We start from the raw sequence: 12,014 nt of genomic DNA, 5'->3' as shown, positions 1-12,014 counted from the left end.
ACATTACATACATTACATACATTACATACATTACATACATTACATACATTACATACATTACATACATTACATACATTACATACATTACATACATTACATACATTACATACATTACATACATTACATACATTACATACATTACATACATTACATACATTACATACATTACATACATTACATACATTACATACATTACATACATTACATACATTACATACATTACATACATTACATACATTACATACATTACATACATTACATACATTACATACATTACATACATTACATACATTACATACATTACATACATTACATACATTACATACATTACATACATTACATACATTACATACATTACATACATTACATACATTACATACATTACATACATTACATACATTACATACATTACATACATTACATACATTACATACATTACATACATTACATACATTACATACATTACATACATTACATACATTACATACATTACATACATTACATACATTACATACATTACATACATTACATACATTACATACATTACATACATTACATACATTACATACATTACATACATTACATACATTACATACATTACATACATTACATACATTACATACATTACATACATTACATACATTACATACATTACATACATTACATACATTACATACATTACATACATTACATACATTACATACATTACATACATTACATACATTACATACATTACATACATTACATACATTACATACATTACATACATTACATACATTACATACATTACATACATTACATACATTACATACATTACATACATTACATACATTACATACATTACATACATTACATACATTACATACATTACATACATTACATACATTACATACATTACATACATTACATACATTACATACATTACATACATTACATACATTACATACATTACATACATTACATACATTTCATGTTAATTAATTTTAAGCTTTTAAATGTATATGTTTATAAAATATGTAAAATAATTATAATAATGAAATAAAATTAAAAAATTGCCAATTAATTTCAGAATTGTGTTAATTAATATTTATTAAAATTTAGTGCAAAATTGCAATTACAAACATAATTGATTCAATTAAAAATTTAATTGAAATTTGTGCAGAAATTCAATTATTTTATTTAATACTAATTTAATTGATTTTTTAATACTATTTTTGTTAATTAAACTTTTTAATTTCCAATTAATTAATAGTATCATTTTGGTGATTGGAGCAAAATCAAACATATTTTTAATTAATATAATCAATTTCGTAATTGAAACTCATTTTCATTTTTTTCTGTGTAAAAAGGGCCGTATTTTTTACGTTTTTTTCCAAAAAAACCAAATATATTTTTTCTTTTGTAGAAAAAAATTTTCTTCGGGACTATACAAAATTTTTATAAGATTTGGAAAGATAACTTAACCCGAAAGCGTTCTAAGAAAAACTTGGCTCACTAGAGCGGACATGTCACCCCCCAGACCTATCAAAACTTGGCCAATTTTTTAAAAAAAAAATTCGGTTTGAGTAGAAAATTCTAAAAAGGCAAAGGACGGATCCACGAAAAGGCTCCATATTTATGTAAACCCATATATTTCTTAAATACTTACTAAGTATCTTTACTATCACACTGTAAATAACGTCACAGTAGGCACTTTTCTAAAAAAACTCAGTTTTTGGAACACATTTTCCCCGTTTTAGGAATTTCGGCATTTGGAAATAAAAAATGTCAAAAATTCTAATACCATTAATTTAAGGACATTTGAGTCTATATTGGTTCCAAATTTTGTTATGATATATGTAACTGTTAAAATTTTACATTAAGTCAAATTTTATATTTTTATTCGTGGAAAAAATACGGCCCTTTTTACAAGTTCCAACTTTGGATACGTATAACTTTTTATGGCAAGTTCTGTTAGCAAGTTCTTTTATTTTATTTTGAATTTTATCGCTAATATAGCTGATATTTTAAAAATAAATTTTGAACCCCCGAAGGACCGCCATATCTAAAAAACCATGAAAAGATCGAGCAAAATTAAAAAAAAATAATTCAATTAACCTGAATATCTCTCCAACTAACAGAGAGTAAGCATAGTTTTTGTAGACTTTCTCAAGGAATATTTATGTTTAAAATTTCAGCTCATTCGGACCATAAATCTATTTTTGACGATTTTTTAAAAAAATTTGAGGTGACCAACTTTGGGGTGCTACGCACTGTCCCCCATTATCGGTAGGAAGCTGAACAAACTTAAATCAACTCGAAAACATCTCAGCTCAAACCGAGTGAAATTTCGTAATAATATATCCAATAATTCCCAAGATACCGAATTATTTCCAAAAAAAAAAGTTTCTAAACCACTGTGCGTTGTGTAAAGCGTTTTGCTTTAACACATCACTGAAATTGATGCCCTATCATCTGGCTTGCGTCACGTGCCTTTTGGTTTTTTGTCACCCTGTTTGGCAGGAGGCACTGCTAGGGAACCTAAAGTCGTGTTCGCAGAGAGTTGAAGCTTGGGTAGCCTAAATCTGGTTCGCAGCTTCCTTGCTCACAATCCGCACTGCGTTTAGATCCTAAATTATTGCATTTAATACTAGAATGCACAAAACAGGTGATATTATGCCCCCTTGGGTGTATCCTTAGATGAAATGAGACAAATAACAGCTAAATCCATTTCAGAATGAATTAGAATAGTAACATTTGAATCCATTCGTTCATTATTTACTCTACCAGAAGTAATTGCTGACTTCTCTCTCAATTGCTAATTTACATTAGCATACTAAACCTTGTGTAGATCTAGTTACAATTAAAAAAAGAAATCATCGCAAAATATCCAACCTGAAACATTAGGATAATTTATAGCGCTTATTACTGTATCACTTCATAAGTCTGTGGTAAACATCATAACAAAACTAGTAATTTTCTGGAAATAATGAAAAACACGACATGATGTCAAAATTACTTCTGATTTCCACTGGACACATAGTTTTGTAGAGTAATTGTAACAGATATTTAAAATAAGCATTATTATAATACTTACTCACCCTGTATACGATAAAATTTCATCATCTTTGCTGATTGCTGCTGCAACAACAACAACAATAACAGCTACTTGTCCAGCATTTCCGGCATTTAAAGTGTTACACTATTGTTAAAATTACACATTTAAAGAAATACTCAGGTAGAACATAAAAAATGCATAAATATTATTATTCATAGAGCAATAAAACAAACAAACAAAAACAATAAAGAAAACTAGTCTTGAAGAAAAACTAACGTAATAGAAAAACAAATCCTCTAAAAAAGCATGACGTTTTTTAATTTGCCTGTTATTTTAACAGTTTAGATGTTTTATGCTGAACTAGTTAGTTCTTGTCTGAGTTTTTACTATATTTTTTTTTGCGCAAAAATTCGCTAGAATTCATAAAAGAAAAGGAGGTCTGTAACAGGCAGGAGTTTTGCAGAAGTAGTAGAAACAAGAAAAAGATTATGCATAAAACTATTTAAATCATTTTGTTTATTTTTTTTTAGTTTTTGCTTCTTTTTGAGTTCGCTTTTTCTCAGTAGTGGCCTTAAGTTATATTACATACATACAAATATTTAACAAAACATATTTTTGCAATTAATTTTAACAAGCTTTTGGTTGTGTGTTCTTTTAAAGAACAATATATATATTTTTTTTAAATACATTAAAATCTTTATTCAGGTTAAAATTAAATAGGAAGAGATTAAATAAACAAATTTTAAAGACATACATTTATAGAATGTTTTTATTACAAAAATATTGTAACAAGTTTGATTTATATAAATTAGAAAAATAAATGCATATCTTTTTTTCGGTTCAAATTTAAAATGTCCAAATAAATTTGTTTTATAAAAACAAACTCAGTTCCGTTACGAATCGATTTATAACAAGTAAGAGAGCTTTATTCGGCTGTGCCGAATCTTTTATACCCTTCACTAAATTATACTTTAAAATAAAAATTTTAAATATTTTTAGGTAAACAAAATTTAAATTTTTTTTCAATTGTTTTTTTTTTAAAAAAAATTAATTTTTAATTTTTTTGTTTAATATTTAGCAGGGTTCAGAAGAATTCATGTATGAACACTTAAATTTATTCATTCATGATAAATTGTCATGAATGAAATTAACAAATTTTTTTTTTATGCTCACATTCAAAAATGAGTAGCTAAGAATTTTTTGAATTTTAAGCACTCATGAATGAATACACTGGTTTTTTTTCTTTAAAGTACATATAAGTATGTGAATAGTGAGAAATAAAAAATGTCCAATGCTAAAAATTGAGAGGCTTTCTCATCGCGCTCATTAATGTTCATACACATTAATGTTGTTGGCTTTTTTTCATTTATGTTCGGACTTATTTTGTATTCATGTATGAGTTATTTGTTCTATTTGTTTCTATTTAATGAAAAAAATAAAAAAAATGTAAAAATACGGCCCGGTTTACATGTTCGAAATTTGGATGCGTCTAACTTTTTATAGGGATGAGATAACTGTTAGGAAGTTGTTTTTATTTTATTTAGAATTTTATCGGCAATATAGTAGTTGATTTGTTTTAAAAAAAAAATCGACCCTTCGTAGGCCCGCCATGTGTAAAATAAGTTCAAGCAAAATTAAAAAAAAAATAAATAAACCCAAATATCTCTTCAACTAAAAGAGATAACCTACATATGTAAGGGCATTTTTGTAGATCTTCTCAAGGGCTATTTACATTTTCAGCTCATTTGGATCATAAATGGATTTTTGGAGATTTTTTTTTAAAAAACCGAAAAACTGAAAATCAACTCGAAAACCCAATGTATTTAATAGTTCGCGAGATTCCGAATTATTTCCAAAAAAAATAGTTTCAAAACCATTCTTATTTTTTTCATGTATGCAGCTTAATTAAACAAAATTCGTTCATTATTCATGTACATTCAGAATGACAAAAATCTTTTGCTTTTCATTTATGAATGCTAGTGCAAAATAAAACTTGATGCTCTTCATTTGTGAAAAAATTTACAAAAAATTTACTTCTCAAAAATGTCTAAATGTATTAAAAAAAATCTAGCTTACTTTCTCAATTTTGTATGAAAAAAAAACCTATCATTCATGAATGAACAATGCAAACTATTTTTTGTCTTTTCATACATGAAGAGAATATAACACAACAAAAATTAAAATTGTTTTTTCAGGAACATGTGTGACAAATGAATGAATATTTGGTACTCTGATATTTAGTGAAAAAAATTTTTTGGTGAAAAAAAAAATTCGGGTTAAAAATTTTTTTTTTCGATTTTTGTAAAGGTGCTGGCTTCTAAAAACATTTTGTTATTTTTTCTATTTAAAATTAACGGTTATAGTATGCAAATACAGCTATTAAACGTAACGAGATATGAATTGAAACCATGCGATATATTTTCACCACGGGCAAAATGTCAAAATAATTTTGTATTGATCTTATTGGCAAATAAGATTGTGTTGGTAGAATTCGATTATATTTCCAATTAAGCAATTTACCCAATGTTAAAACCTTGGTATAAAAGCGAAATTTTCCAAAGTGCGGTCTTTTATTTTAACCTCAATACTTGTAAAATATTGTTAAAAATCAAGATCAAGTTTGATATTGCTACAAGTTTACAAATTACATAAGTAATAGAATTTTGCTTTTAACCTCAAAAATTCTTTCAATTTAATAAGTGCTTAAATATAATATACCCCTGAACACAATAAATAACACTTGCCTTAAAGTTTTGTAATTTTTGGAAATTTATATTGGTGCCAATCCAAGAAATGGTAATATAAAATATTTTCAAATACTCCAATTACTTATCTAATACATGTTAATTCTAACAGATTTGGCACCAATTTCGTAACAAACTTTATTTAAGAAATCAGTGGCAAAACCATAAGTAATTGGGCCTACTCGAAGGAAAATATTACACCAAATTCTGACATAAACTGCATTTTAAGAAACCAGTACAAGGCTAGTGAAATTCTAGACACCTCGACGACACATTTTGCATGCCAAACATTGTTATTTGAGAGTAAACAATTCAAATAAAATTCATCAGACTTTATTCATCTCGGATTACATCAGAATTAAACCACAGGAATCAGAACAAAACTCCAATATCAACTTATTCATTTCTTCAAGATACGCCTAAAATGCAAAAGGATTTTAAATCTATCTAAAGCCAGAATCCTTAAACTTTCGCTGTTAAATTTGCATCCCAATATTTGTCTACAACAAACTTTCTTTCTAAATTAAGTATAAACATTCAAACCACATTGTTGTAATAATTTATATCATGCGATTTTTTTTTCCTCTTTGAGATATAGTAATATTTTTTTGTCACACGTAAATATTGCAGATAATATGCACATTTGACGAAATAAGTAAAAGAAGGCCAATTAACAATTTATAAAAAGAGATCGATCGTAATCACACATCATTGTAATAATCAATAATTGTCTCACTCCAGCTTATAGACTTTACATTGCTGAATGATCATTCAACGGTGGACCTTTTGAGAAATGAGTAAGTCAAAGAACAAGAAAAAACAAAATTCTTTAGTAATCTTTAAAACGCTATTCTAATTACACCGAAATTGGTATTAAATAAATAAAAAAAAAATACTTGAATTTTGTGAAACATTAATTATGTTAAAAAAGAATTTACAGTGAAAAAAAAAAGAATTAAATAGTGTAGTGAAGATTATTAAAGAAATTATTATAAAATAAATTATTATAATCTAAATTATTGCAAATGATGTGATGAAAAACAGAAGTGTGTTAAATTTAAAGCAAAGATAATAGAAAAGAAAATGTGTAAGAAGAAGAGTGACAAAACAAAATCGATTAAAAGCGCATGCAAATTTAATTTTTATTAATTGAAAAATTTACAAAAGGTATTTAAACCCCAGTAATCATTTTTATTATTTTCTTTTATTAATTACCTAAAATTTATAAATTATTAAAACAAGTGGCTTAACAAAACAATCCCGTAAAATCTATTTTAAAATTTGTATTGGCAATCATAGCCCAAATTTATTTTTTTTGTTCATCTTTTTATTTTTCCTTCTTTCTTTACTTTTGTCAATGATCATCAACAAAGTTGAATGACCTAATTTTGAAATTTATATACATAGTATTTACTTTATTCGCCATACAGGGTGTTAAGATTAATTGTTAAATATTTTTATTGTTACTTATTTGTTTTTTATTTTCAATTTGCATTTACTAGATTGATCTTTTAAATTAATAATATTTTTTTTTGTTATTTACTGAATGCATGTACTAAATTTGAATATGAAACATACCTTTAAGAAAATACTATACATTTTTTGAAAATATATATATAATTTGTAATGGATTACTAAATATTCGGATGTGATTTCTTTTGAAAAGATTAAGTAAGGTAAAGACAATTTAGCATGGGATTACCTAAAATAGAAATAAATAGGAATCTGATAATTCAGGTAATCAATGGTTGGGTAAGGGCAAGCTTTTGTTCCAAAACATCTCGGAACAACATAATTGATTATCTCTTTGTAATACTACCGGTTTTTTATAGTTTTGATTATTTTACCATCCCTTTTGAATCATATTTTTTTCACAATTTGCAATTTTGTATCTGCATGCAATTAAAATATCTATCTCTGTGTAGCCTTTTTTTATATCTACGTTAAGTTCACGTACCCGCCCGATAGCCGACGAGCCAGTGCCGGATTTTTATGCATGCTCGAACTTAACAAAACCATAAAATGTGTTCATTTTATTAGTTGTATGCTACATTTTGACCGATTGTAGGTCCAACTTCTATGGTCTTATGTACGACGTTGCACAGGTCTTTGAAATATCTATCATCAGATATCCATATTGTCTATATCATTTATGTGCTCGGGGATTGTAAAACTACGTTGGCGGTCGGAAGTCTACATTTGTAGTAAACACGTATTTGTATGGAAAACTATATCAACATATGAAAAAAAAACACTAGTACGCACTACCGAGTGGCACTTCAGTAGTGAGAGGAGTTGGAGCATGGCCTAATACCCTTGGATTTTCAGAGTGCTCTTCTGCAAGGCCTAGCGGGAACTTTCGTCGTTTGTCTGTTTGGTGGATGTGGTCGTTGTTTTCCAAATATATATCGAATACGGCTAGAGCGCTTATATCTAGCAAGTTAAAAAACATTTCCAAAAGCCAGTACAAAGTTTAACTTTTTGTTGAATATGAGAAACCATTTTGTCCATCGCATCGACTCCTGCTTTGGCTGCGTTGTAGTCAAGGATATATTGTGGCTTGTTTTTCTTCTGGCGTACTGGAAAGTAGTACAAATGCTTTCCCCTTTTTTGTCGCATAGGACACCAGCGCAAACTTTGATTCGAGAAAACCAAAAACTGTCTTCTTGGTACTCAAAACAAAACATTTGTGCCAAATTAAATGAAAGAAGATCGAGATTTTTAGACATCAAATACCTCCCCAGATTTAATGATGTGAAAAAATTGGCACAGATTATGGTTCTTCCAGGGTAGAACAGTTTTCGCACGACACTCTCTCATACATTGGAGGAGTGAGTATCGTGCACGACTTGTATTTGAGCTTATTGGTGTATAAATCTCGAGAGAGGATAGACTTTTATGCCATACTTTGCAGGCTTGGATGGGATTTACTGCATAAATCTAGTTCTTCCGCGAAATACAAATAGTTGTTCTACATCTGTGTCTTCATTGTCTGATTTGTAAACGGCTTCCCAAAATAAAAGCCAAATGAATGCTGTCAATTCAGTATTTGTCACCTTATTCCACACCCTCTACTTTGCGGTGCGGTTTTGTTCTTTCCACTTTTGAAAGGTTTTCACAGATTTTGCGTTAGTATCAATCAGAACTTGTTCGATCATCAACATCAAATCAAATATGTCTGACTCGATGATGTATTTGGTTGCCCGAGATGGGCGAACAGTGCCACTAAACTCATTATGAGCACCGATTCGAATTGCTTGATTAGGCAGATTCGAAAGCCTGAGAGTATTGTCTTTTGAACCAACGCCAAGACGCTGTTCAAAAACTGCCTCCTAATACTAAAAGACATGTTCGACATGCCGCATTTTAAAAAATTTGAGTTTAGTAAAAGAGTGATGTGAATTTCCATACATTTTATATGGTGTCTACATTTGTACAGGAGATGGTCATTTTTAAAAGCAGGGCCTGTGGGGAGCTTTAAATTATTTTTTTAAAGTGTTAGTAGTCAAAACTGCTTAGAATTGATTTTTAGGAAGCAACTGAAAATTTGGGACCCTGTTTGTTGTGGGAATATTTTTTTATTTAACTTTTTCTGCAAAATTGCTACAAATGTAGACTACCGAGCACATAAAGGATATAAGTGATATGGGTAAAAAATATGTCAAAAATCGAGGTTGTCCTGGTTTTTTCCTTATATCTCAGGCATTTGTGGACCGATTTTCTCGATTTTGAATAGCAATCGAGCCGGAAGAATTTTGATGTATGTATGTATTCGGAGATATTGATGTATGAATCGTGTATGTAAGTTATTTGGGGGCTTCGGAAAGTTGATTTCAACACACAGACATGGCTATATCGACTCCGCTATGTATAACGATCCAGAATATATATACTTTGTGGGCTCGCAAATGAAAAAAGTAGAAATTACAAACGGAATAACAAACTTATATGTATATACCCTTGCCACTCATGGTGAAGATTATACAAATAGGCTATTGAAAAAATTGTCTATCAATAAGTTGGTTGTTTCGAACGTATGAGTGATATCTATTTAACATTTATTAATCATACGCAGCACAGAGCGTTGAAATGTACTAAAAGTGGCGATTAATTCAAAAGCTGAACTTTATCTGTTTCAGTCATGTTTGGTATTGGGTTAAAGTGCATTAAATAATACATCACAAACTGCTAAAATTACAGTTGTGAGTAACTTACTTTATTGGCAGTGAGCGGTCAAAGTCAAATAATTTTTAAAAATTTTGCGTGCTGTGGTTAAAATTGAAAATTGTGATATTTCGAGAGCTTATATTTTTTGTTAAATCTATTAAAAGTAGAAATATTAAAATGGAACCATCAACTTCAGGTATTTGAGAACATAAATAAATAACTTTTGTTTAGATAAATGTTTTGAAAATATTTTTTAAGATTTTTTTTAAAGTTCTCCATTATTGAGGTTTTTTCGATATATAGATTGAGTTTAAAAAAAATCAGGGCGAGATCGGGTAAATTCCATTAAATGCTCTTAAAATATGAACTTTCAGCTTCTATATACAGACAAAAAATCGTGCGGGTTTATTGAGGTTTTTTACTTATTTAAGTTATAGTGAAAGAAATCCTCTTGCTAAAAAATATATTCTGATACAAAATAGGTTAAAACATTTTTTTCTTATATTTTTTTTAAAGTTGTGTATTTATGATTAGTCATTACGAAAAAATTATAATATTCCCTTTTGTGACTTTTTTAAAAAAATTTGTACATTTATAAAATTTTGTGTAAAACAAAAATTGGATTTTAAATTAAATTTATACTAATATAAATACATACAATAAATTTAAGTTTTGAATTTTTTAATAGCACATTAAGTATGCTTTAATTTCCAATTTTATTCAATAATTTATCGCTTTCCATTCCAAAGTTACAGCATAAATTGTGAAAAAAGGTCTTTTTTCAAAAAACAATAATGCGCTTAAAGGGTTAAAAATTTTTTTTTTACCTTTTTTTTCTAAAATACTGTGTTTTTATGTGCTTATAATAACTCATCAATAAAAAAATATTATATTTTAAAACTACGGCTTCTATGAATTAATCGCCACTTTGGGTACCGCTCAACCCACTGTGCGCCGTATTGAGCAAGAAATAATAAGAATAATAAGTAGAGGTTCTACTGATTGAAATGTTACCGACCGTTAAATTCAAATTGATAATGCAATTTGGTAACAAAATTTTTGGGGACCTTTTTGGATTATACCTCAGGGTATAAAAATCAAAATCATAAGATAAATTTTAGTAGAGGCAAAATCTTAAGAATTTGATATTAAATAATGAATACATGATGATTGTTTAATCGCAAATATCATTTTATTGCTATAAATTTATTTGCAGTTAAATTATTTAAATCTCCTTAAATCATAACTCTTTATACAAATTTAACTAAACTAAATATGCCACAGTCTCCTTGGTATTTTAGTCTACCTGGAATTTGTGTGCTGCAGTTTTGCATACATTTTACTTGAGAAACAATTTTGAAATTCTTCACATGAAAGCAAAAGGCCATCATTAACAAAACTTCTTTCTCCAAGTAAACTTTAAATTTCGCAAAACAATAGAAATTGTGACCTAAATTCTTGAGAAAGTTTTACTCAGTTTTACTCATACACAGTAAATATTTATACAAATTTACATACATGTGTATACACATATGCATATGTGTAAAGTTTTTTGTAAGTTTAAGAATGTTACCGTTATTACCCTGTGATTACAATGGAAACCACGAAAACACTTTTTGAACCACAATTATTTTGTGGCAAACACAGATTTGCGGCTAAAAGCAACTATTAGTTTCAGTATATATGTACATTGTACAATGTACATATGTTTGTATAATGGATATTCTACGCTGAATACATACAAGAGTATATAGGACAGGCAGTTGTCTTCAAAGAAGCAAGTGAAGTAAATAAGTGCATGAGAGTACATTGTAAATAAATACAAACTTTTGACATATTTTTATAAGAGTTTTGCACTAAATTTAAACCCAGAATCACAAAGAATAACTAAAAGCTGGTATTTTTGATGGCACCCAAATAAAACTTTTAATGAAAAACTACGATTTCATACATTCTGTGAACGACTGAGAAGCAGCGGCTTTGAAATATTTTGTTGTCGTTGCGAAATTTTTTAGGAAATAAAAACGATGAAAATTACTAGGAATTAGTTATAGACCCTTTAGTTA

Source organism: Calliphora vicina, chromosome 4, assembly GCF_958450345.1.
Source record: "Calliphora vicina chromosome 4, idCalVici1.1, whole genome shotgun sequence".
Lineage (NCBI taxonomy): Eukaryota > Metazoa > Arthropoda > Insecta > Diptera > Calliphoridae > Calliphora > Calliphora vicina.
The sequence above is the reverse complement of the archived record's forward strand: the minus strand, read 5'-3'. Positions refer to the sequence as shown.